Below are 10,627 nucleotides of genomic sequence, written 5' to 3'. Positions count from 1 at the left end.
CATGGTGTTCAGGGCTCCAAAAGTGATGGGGGGAGGGGAGCCAGGCAGCTGCTGGATTACCTTTATGACTTAATCTCTGAAGTTCCAAGGCGTCATTTCTGTTTCCCTAAAGCAAATAGCTCAGGCTCACCCATATTCAAGGGGAGTGTCTCTAAGGATTTGCAGATGTGGTAAACCCCCCAGAGTTACATTCAAGGGAGCCAGTCCCCACCCTGGTTGCATTGACAAAACTGTGAAGCTACAGCCCCCGGGCTGGGGAGCAGCCCCTCACCTCCAAGGGCCTTCGAATCCCTAGAGGGTCTGCCCCATCTTCAGCTGCCTCCTCCAGTGCTATCTCAGCTTCACTTCTGTCTGTAACCTAAGAGTGGCTCAGAGGCATTGGAAGGGACAAGGCCAGGGCTCCTCTAGTGTTGTCCCCTTTAGAAGACAGGTAAGAAAATAATTCATTCCAGAAAGCTCTTCATCCAAAAGCATCCAAGTAATTAATTAATGAAAATAAATGTTCCCTATTCATGTTGATGAGGTTGGGCTTCTGTACTTTGTGCAGCTTTGAGGATAGAATTTAATTACTCTATTTACAGTGATTCTTTTCATTTTCCTCGTGGACTCGCAAAACCTGAGAGCAATGAATGGGAAACTTCAGGGGGATAATTTGATAAGTGTTTTTTATTATATATTTTTTAAACTTTCAAACAAACAGTAGTTAGTGTATGTATGTGTGTGTGTTTGAGACATTTCATGCTGTGTTGAAATTGCTACAAACATTCCTTTGTTGATATTATTTACCATTTTCTTGAGAAATTATTCCGTAAAATTTAGACCAAAGAATTAGAAAAGGCAAAATTAAATATACAAAGTATCTGTTAGAGGAAACATAGAAGATAGTAAATTAAGTTCAAGTAAATACTTCTGAAAAAAAAACATTATGTCATTAATTAATGTTATTCTTTTCATTAACTGATTTGAAATCCCAGAACACATTTTGAAATTAACTGGATGTTTTTAAAAGTGGCAAATGGTACCTGGGTGGCTCAGTAGGTTAAGTGTCTGACTCTTGATCTCTGTTCAGGTCATGATCTCAGGGTTTGTGAGATCCAGCCCTGAGTTGGGCTCTGTGCTGATAGCACAGAGCCTGCTTGGGATTCTCTCTTCCTCTCTGCCCCTCCCCTGCTCGTGTGCTTCTCTCTCTAAATAAATAAATAAACTTTAAAAATGGCAAATGGATGTAAAACAAAGATGCCCCAACTTTTTTTATATGATAAATTCTAAGACCTTTCTCCTATAGGCTCAATATGTTTCTTCCCAGAGTTATGGTTCTGAGCTGTAGGCACAATGGCTTACAGAGAAGAATGGTTTATTTCCTGGACCATTTTGATTTCCTTTCACATTATTATTTTAATTTAATTGATTTAAACTTCTTTAATTAAAATAAATTTTAGGAGAATTCTTTTCTATTCATTTCTATTCATTTTTATGTATATGTTTCCTATCAAATCTTTATTAAACCTATAAATATGCAGATATTATCACAGTGTATATTTGTATTTTGTCTGTTTAGGAAACATAAGCATTTTCAAGATTGCTACCAGTCTTTGCAATGAATTGTTGATGGATAATAGTTCTTTGCACAAATTTTATATAACCCTTTCCTATTATGACACATTGGGGGTTCATCCTATTTGCCTATTACCAAAATAGTTGGGTTTGTCCCAAAATGAAGAAGGCGTTTCCTATCAGTGGTCACACGGTCACAAGCTTATTTAGGGTGTGGTGCTAACATCTCTTCATACTCAGTCTGAAAGAACTGAGCCTTCATAAGCCCACACTGCACTGTTGTAAATACAATACAAATGCTCTGCGTTTGAAAATACAGTTAATGCTCAGCATTCGTGGATTCTATATTTGTTTTTAAATTTTAATGTTTATTTATTTACTTTTGAGAGAGAGAGAGAGAAAGAGAGAGAGAGAGAGAGAGAGAGAGAGAGGCTGAACAGGGGAGGGGCAGAGAGAGGGAGACACAGAATCCAAAGCAGACTTCATTTCAGAGACTAGCAACTCTTCTAGAGGATTAAGATCATCTTGTAACCCTGTCAGCACAGAGCCTGATGCACGCCTCAAACCCATGAACTGTGAGATCATGACCTAAGCTGAAGTCAGATGCTTAACCAACTGAGCCACCTACACGTCCCATATGGATTCTATACTTGTGAATTTGCCTATTCGCTAAAATTTATTTGTAATCCCCAAATGAATACTATGGCATTTCTACAGTCATTTATGGACATATGCAGAGCAGTGAAAAATTGGAGTGACCTGATATACATCTTTTCAGCTTAGGCTGGACAAGGCAACATTGTCTTTTTTGTGTTTGTTTGTTTGTTTGGTTTGTTTTTGTTTTTGTTTTTATTTTTGGCTTTCATAGTGTAATAAGTATTTTTCTCATGGTCTATTTAGTGCCATGGTTTCCATTTTTTTTGTACTTTTTTGGTGATTTCACTATTTTAAGTGACTTCCAAAGAATGTGCTGGAATGTGCCTTCCTCAGCACAAGAAAGCTATGCTGTGCCTTCAAGAGAAAATACATATGTTAGATAAGCTTTGTTCAGACACAAGTTATAGTGCTGTTGGCTATGAGTTCAATGTTAACTAGTCAAGATGTAGGTCAAATAAAGTGTCCTTAAATAGAAATGCATATAAAACAAGGTTATGTGTTAATGGGTTGGCAAAAATGTGACCAGAGACTCAAAGGAGCCAAACTTGTGCTCTCCTTAGATGCAATAGTTCAGTATTTGTTAACTCAGTGTTTATGGTGACTTTATAGACCATATTTATTTTGATTGATGAAAATTAGCTGTATACTGGGAGGCTTTCTCAATAAAGAAAATGAAATGAAGCCAGATATAGAATCTCTCTTTCCCAATCCCTAAAAGGAATAGACAAAAAAAGTAAAAGACTAGCAACTCTTCTATAGGATTAAGATCATCTTGCAACCCCTCTTCTCCATCCCAGTCACTATCCTGCTTTATACTGTTCTCTGCCCCAGCATGCTGACCTACAGGGGCTCCATCAATAGGGTCCTGTGTCTTCTGGCATCTTGTTGCATTAGGCCAGTGAGATGCCCAGCATACGATGGAGGGCAGCAGGTGAGTGAGATCATGGCATTTGTTTCCCAGTCCTTCTGCAGGGTGGTCAGCTGAGGCTCTCTGATGTCTAGATCGCTCCCCTCATCTTCCAGCAAATGACAACCATGTGCCCTGGATTCCCTTGCACCTGCAGCACTGTAAGTACCTCCAATAAATAAACCTTCCTATAGTGAGTGTACCTCTGTTTATTGTGGGGACCCTGATTGACACGCTCCCCAGCTTGTTGTATGGGGTGTAACCTTGAAACTCAAACTATAAAAGTCTCATATGAGAAAGGAAAATCTTGGGCCAGTCTTAGTCATGAACATGGATAAAAGAATTCTGAACAAGATATTAGCAAACACACCATGCACAAAAAATATTAATGGTTATGGACATAAGTGTGAAATGCTTAACTTTAAAACTTTTAGAAGTTATTTTTTGCTTTTTTAAAATTGAAGTATAGTTGACAATGTCACATGAGTTTCAGGTGAAAACTTTTAGAAGTTTTAAATGAAAATACAGGAAAGTAGCTTCATGACCTTGATTTCCTAAATGAGACATCAAAATTGCAAACCATAAGAGAAAAAAATCAATACATCCACTCCATTAAGATTAAGGATTTCTTTTCACTAACATAGCATAACTGAAATGAAAAGACAAAACCACAACCCAGAAAAAGATATTTACAGTAAATAAACCCCAAAATAATTATTACTAAGGATAAATAAATCCTACAAATCAATGGAAGGCAAACAACCAAATAGAAAAGATGAGCAAAGGACTTGAACTTGAAGACTTGAAGGTTACAACAGAGTTTTGGCCTGCTTCAGCATTGGCCGCTTGTTGTGTCAGAAGATGGAGGAGTGCTCATGGAAAACAGCAGTAGAGCAGGAGACCAGAAGCTGGAGCACAACAGTCTGCAGAGCCTGTATGCCTTTTATTTGCTTTTGAAATGAGACGTGATGGTTACTTAAATGGCATAGCCTGCTAAGGAGCTGGTAAACTAATGCTGCACAAGTGAAAACAGCTGCAGAAAGGACAACAAAAGTAGGGCTCCTAGGTGGCTCAGCCAGTTAAGTGTCTGACTCTTGATCTCGGCTCAGGTCATGATCTCACAGTTCTGAGTTCAGGCCCCGTGTCAGGTTCTGCGCTGACAGTGCAGAGCCTGCTTGAGATTCTGTCTCTCCCTCTCTCTCCCTGGCCGTCCCCTGCCCATGCTCTCTCTCTCTCCAAATAAATAAATAAACTTAAAAATCAAAAAAAAAAAAAAAGAAAGAAAAAGAAAAAGAAATGAGACCAAAGGCTGCATGAAGGATGATGGCCTGCCAACAAACCATGCCACCCTGGGTCCCCAGATGGAGATCCTACAGAGACAGTGAGAATGTTCTGTCTCTTGTGACATCTCTGACATTCTGAGCCTCATGGTTTCTCAGGTTTCCTTGTCTGGAAAGAGAAAATGTACACTGAGCCTTTTGGGGCGATGCCAGCTCTGAGCCATCTGTAGCACTACCTTGTCATTGTTGGCATTCTGTGCCTGCTGCTGGCCTGCTCCCCAGGACCAGCGGGCATCTCCAGCCAATGTCAGCCACGTCCTTCTGCTGCAGCCCCAGGATGAGGGCTCAGGGGCTGAGGGCTGCAGTGGGGGCTGCTGCTGGTAGCCTGGGCAATGCTTCCTTGCAGCTTCCCTTGGGAGAGTACTCAAACAGGTACCCAGACGGCAGATTGCTCCTTGCTGGGATGGCTTTGAAGGGTTTCTGGTGACAGGGCGGGTCTCAAATAGATTTTCTTCTTGCCAGGGTAATATCCAGGTCAGCAGCTGGTTGAGAGCAGGACAAAGAAGAGTTTATCAAACAGTGCTTGAATGAATGAATGAAAGAAAGAAAGAAAGAAAGAAAGAAAGAAAGAAAGAAAGAAAGAAATAAGGTGGGAGAAGAACCCAAATGAGATCAACTCTGCTATTTACAAGGGCATATTTGTTCTCTGAGAGTTGTCACATCATCTTCTCTCAGCCCCTATGATGTCAATGGTGACAGGGATAGAGAGAGGGCAGGAGGGGGGAGATCACAGAAAATAGCCTGGAGCCCCAGGGAAGTTCTACCTGCTGCACCTCCATGGCTTCTTGGAGGAGGTTTCCCCTTCTTGAAATAGTCAACATGATTGAGCCCTGTGTGCCAGGCACTATGCCAGGCACTTCTGCACCTTTTACAATAATCTGATGTATTTACTATTATATAAATTTTACAGATGAGGAAACAGACTCACAAGGTAAAGCAGCTGCCAAGCAACAGTGGAAGGGCTGCCTCACATCTGACTCTGCTCTGCATCTCTCTGACCCCTCATAGCAGCTCCAGACTCCACAGTGAGAACAGAACTGACCAGCCTGGATGTCTGGACTCAGCCTGGCTGGGTAGGGGATGGTCTACTTGGCTATCTGTCCTGGAACATGCCTGGCATCCTAGGGCATGAATTCTCACCTGCTAGATGACCTCCAGGTCCCTTCCTGCTTTGGGGAGCAGTGGCACTACACTTCAGGTTTCCAATCAGAAGCATATCATGATGAACAATGTTTTGACCAGGCTGATGAGTGGTCTATGCCAGCCCAAGAGAGTTGGGATCAAGGAGGAGCCTAAGAAGTTCATCTGGGGTGGAGGGTCAGGAATGATAAGATGTGGTTTTAAAAACCACAGCCAGGAAACTCCCCATTTCCAAACTCCTCAGCCCACACAAGCAGAACCTTACTGTCTGCAGTGATAAGACATATTCTCCCTCTATTTCCTGCTAATTTGTCCCTGGGAGCAGCCTGACAAAGAATTTCCAAGCCTGGTTGGCAATAGACAAAACCAGGAAGTTGTGCAGCTCACAGATAGCTCCCCATACATTCCCACCATGTCACCCACAAACCATACAGCTGTAGGCTGATGGAAGACAAATTCCATGCACTTGGCGCTATGACTGCTCCAGCAGTGGCACTGCTACCAGGTTCATCCTGTGACTCAGAAGGCCAGGTGTTCTGGGTTCTTGGAAAGATGCTTATTCTTTCTTAAGCACCAACTACTAACAAGGTTGACTGTTTTCCTCTGGATCGTGCAGCAGCAAATGAGAAGGTGGCCTAGGCCCAGGAAGGTGGGAGGGGCTGAGGTTCAGGCCTCAGTCTTCTCATACTTGCCCCCCTGTGGCTCTGGATAAGGCCAGTCTTTTCTTTGCTTTTTATATTTAATATTTTTTTAAAAGTTTATTTGTTTATTTTGAGAGATACAGAGACAGAGTGAGGGAGGGAAGGGCAGAGAGTGAGGGAAAGAGAGAGGATCTCAAGCAGGCTCTGTGCTGCCAGCACAGAACCCAATGTGGGGCTCAGACTCACGTCCCTGAGATCAAGGCCTGAGCTGAGATCAAGAGTCAGGTGCTTAACTGACTGAGCCACTCAGGTGCCCCTAATGTAACTTTATTCCATGGAAAAAAATCAGGGTCCCTAGTTCCTCTTCTCCCACAGCTGTAACCAGGCAACACAATTTCCTATTATTTGATGAAAGTAAATAGATTCTCTATTGTCTCCTTGTTTAGTGGACATGACCAGGCATATATAGAGCCAGGACCTCTACCTCCCCATTATTCATGGACATAATCAAGTTTCCTGTTTAGTAGTAAATAGAAAATATATATATTGGTGTCTGCCTCTGGTTCTGGCACAGAACTGAAACTCTTGTAATTTCCTAAGTAGTAAGAGAACTAAGAGCATCTTTTGTTCTAATATTTGGTCTTTAACCCTGGTTCCTGGCATAGAACTCCTGAAATTTTTGTATTTCCTAGGTGATAGGAGTGCCTTTTGTTCTAATGAGGTGACTTTAGATGGGTTCCTGGATGGAGGCTGGCCATCATACAGAACAACCCATGTTTAGAAACTTGGAATTTTTAGCCCTGTCCCTCACTCTCTTGAGAAGGGAGAAGGGCGTGATAGATCATGCCTACATGATTAGGCCTCCGTAAAATCCCTAAAATATAGGGTGTGGAGAGCTTCCAGGTTGGTCATCATGTGAAGGTACCAGGAGAGTTGCCCTCAAAGATAGGGCATGGAAGCCTTCCCAAATACCTTGCCTTATACCTTCCTTCCATCTGGATGTTCATCTATATCCTTTGTCATATCCTTTTATAAGGTAACTGGTAAAAGTGTTTCCCTGAGTTCTATGAACCAGACTAGGAAATTACTTGAACCCAAAAGTGGGCCATGGGAACGTCAGGTTTATAGGAAGTTGGTCAGAAGCATAGCTGACAACCTGGAATTGCACCTGGCATCTGAAGGTGGTGGTGATGGTGGGGCAATCTTGTAAGACTGATCCCTTCACCTGTTTACAGGCAGAGTGAACTTGTAGGACACCCAGCTAGTGTTGGAGAGAATTGCTTGTTGTGGGGAAAACCCCCACATATTTGGCAGCCAGAAATGTCAGAAAGTATATTTTGCAAGATGGAAAATGATACTTATGGGAGAAAAAGACCATAGGGAAGAGCTGGCGTTTTCCCTACCCAGGTGGGAAGCTGAGTTTTTCCTTGTTACCTACTTTCCCTTTTTCATGGAAATATCTAGAAACCTACTTTTCTCTAATTCCTTGGACATGACCAGGCTCCCTGTGTCCCCCTATTAAATATATATAATCATTCCCTGTCATTTCTTCCTTATAGACTTTCATAGACTTAACCAGGTCACATGTTTTCCCCTTATTCCATGGACATGGCCATCTTTCCAATTTTCTTCTCATTCCTGGACATCTAGGGCTTCTATTTTCCCTTTATTCCGTGGGAAAGAGTGAGACCCCCATGCCCTTCCCTGTTTCACAGACACTATTAGGCTTCCTATTTTCCTCTTCATGCATGGACATGCCAGGTTCCCTGTTTCCCTTCTTTTGCATACTCACATTCCATGGACATGGCCAGGGTCCCTATATTCCCCTCACTACATAGACATAGTCATTATCTCTATTTTTTTCTTTTTATATGGACACGATGGGGCTGCCTATTTTCCTTTCATTCCATAGATATGACCAAGGCACTCTGCTTTTCCCCTATTCTATTGATATAACGAGGTCCCCTACTTTCCCGTGTTACAGGGACATGCTCAGCACTGTATTTTCTCCTCATTGCATGGATATAATAAAGCCTAATGGTTTCCTTTTCCATGGATTTATCAGGCTCAGTGTTTTTATCTTAATTCATGAACATTTTCGGGCCCCTTATTTTCACCATATTCCATGGACATGACTAGGGTCCTCCATTTCCCCCTCACTTTATGGGCAATATACTGCTGTCTTTTCTTGCGGTCTATTCTGGATATAGCCAGGCAATTTATTTACTCTTTATTCTGTGATTTTAACCAAATCTCCTGCTTATCCCTTACACCACAAGCATTATTGGAATCCTATTTTCTCTTCATTCCATGGACATAACCAAAACCACCATTTCCCCCTCAATCTATGGAAATCATTTGTCCTCCTGTATTTTTCCTCTGATCCATCGATATAATGCTGGTCCCCTATCTTCATCTTATCCCATGAGTATTATCAGATCCCCTATTTTTACTTACTCCATGGACATTAAGCATAGAATTGATGAGGCCTCCTATTTCCCTCCATTTCCATGGATGTGTTTATTTTCATTTTTCCCTTCTCCAGGGGCATCACCAGGGCCGCTGTTCTCCCTCCTTCCAGGGAAATAATCACCCCTCCTATTTTCCCTGAATCCATGATGTGGAGAGATGAATAATAACCCACTGTAAGATGTCCACATCCTAACTCCTGGAGCTTGTGAGCATTGTCTTACGTGGTAAAGAAGGACTTTACAGATGTGATTGAGTTCAAGATCTTATAACAGATCATTCGGGATTTTTCAGGTGGGTCTTAAATGCCATCCATATTTCCTTATAAAAGGGAGGCAGACAGAAGAGAAGGAGGTCATATGCCCACAGAAGTAGAGACTGGGGTGATGTGGCCATAAGCCAAGGAAGAGTAGCATCCAGTGGATTTTCCCCCAGAGCCTCTGGAGGGAGTTCAACCCAGTCAACACCTTGATTTTGGTCTAGTGAAAATGACTTCAGATTTCTGGCCTCCAGAATGGTAAGATAATACATTTCTGTGGTTTTAAACCACCAATATCGAGGTAATTTGTTACAAAACCATGGGAAACTAATACACATGGACACGTCCATACTCCCAAATTTCTCTTATTTGGTGGACATTTTAGTGGGGTGAACTGTGGTCCCCAAAAATATATGTGCAAATCCTAGCCCCTACTACTCATGAATGTGAACTTATTTGGATATAGAATCTTTGCAGGCCTAATTAAGGACCTTAAGATGAGATCATATTGGATTTAGGGTAGGTCCCAAATCCAATGACTGGTATTCTTAAGGGAAAGAAGGGAGAAATCTGAGACAAAGAGACAGAAAAGAAGGCCATGTGGAGACTGGTGGAGATTGGATTTATGCTGCTATAAGTCAAAGAACTCCAGAAATGACAGAAAAGATCCCTGTTTTCTGTTTTATTCTATGGATATCACCAGGGTCTATATATTTTTTTCTTATTCCATGGAAATTACTGGGGACTCATTTTTCTCTTACTTTATGGACGTGACCAAGGTGCATATTTCTATAAGTAGATCATTTTTTTAATGTATTTAGCCCCATCTTCTTATATTTTCTAATATAGCCCAATGAATGTTACTTTTCCTTCCTCAGGTCCATGGTCTGATGGGCATATCTCAGGTTTCCAGGACAGGCTGCCCTTGTCCAGGTCTGAATACTCACACATATTACTCAGAATCCTTATGTATCTATTTGACAATGACACTCCTGCAGCTCTGGGTCAGAGTGTTCCAAAGCAGACACCTCCATCAGCTGGGCAAGTCCTACAAGGCAGCCTCTGAGGGTCAGGGGAGGATGTCATAACATGTCTAGTAGGATTTTCACTAGGTGGTCTGTGTTCCAGGGCAGTTGGCATGCGAATCACTATGGGCTTCAGCGTTTGGGTTCAGAGTCATGAAAGAATCACCCAGAGGATGTTTCTGAGCACTGACTGATGCCTGACCTGGGAACAGGTTGTTTGCTACATGGATTTAGTCTCCACCACAAACCAAGATTAGTAGTTTTCCCCATTCTCATATTATAGATGAAGAAACTGAGACTCAGAGATTAACTGCCTCTCCTAGAGTCACCTAGCAAGGGATCTGAACCCAGGAGAGTTGGACTGCTAGGTGGTGCTGCTTCTCAAAGACAGGTCCTATTTATTTCTGAACATTTTAACCTTTATTTGAAATAATTCCAGACTTAGAAAAAGGCAACAAAAGTTGTGTGAATTTTGTTATATACACTTCATCCCACTTTCCCAAATGTTAGCATCTTTTGTAACTACAGTGAAATGGTAAAAACTAGAAAGTTAACATTGGCGCAATGCTATGAACTGATCTACAGACTTTCTTCACATTTCATCAATTGTCCCACTATTTTTTTTTTCTTCAGGA

The 10,627-nt window shown here is 41.8% G+C and overlaps 1 long non-coding RNA gene across 1 annotated transcript; it reads left to right on the top strand.

Annotated features, from left to right (window-relative positions):
• The first annotated feature begins 5,175 nt into the window (after positions 1-5,175).
• LOC132664262 (uncharacterized) lies at positions 5,176-9,985 on the top strand. Its single transcript, XR_009603552.3, has 3 exons — positions 5,176-5,531; positions 8,785-9,002; positions 9,846-9,985. It is a non-coding gene; the product is annotated as an uncharacterized LOC132664262 (long non-coding RNA).
• Positions 9,986-10,627: the final 642 nt, after the last annotated feature.

Source organism: Panthera onca, chromosome A3, assembly GCF_046562875.1.
Source record: "Panthera onca isolate mPanOnc1 chromosome A3, mPanOnc1 haplotype 2, whole genome shotgun sequence".
NCBI lineage: Eukaryota > Metazoa > Chordata > Mammalia > Carnivora > Felidae > Panthera > Panthera onca.
The sequence above is the reverse complement of the archived record's forward strand: the minus strand, read 5'-3'. Positions and strand labels throughout refer to the sequence as shown.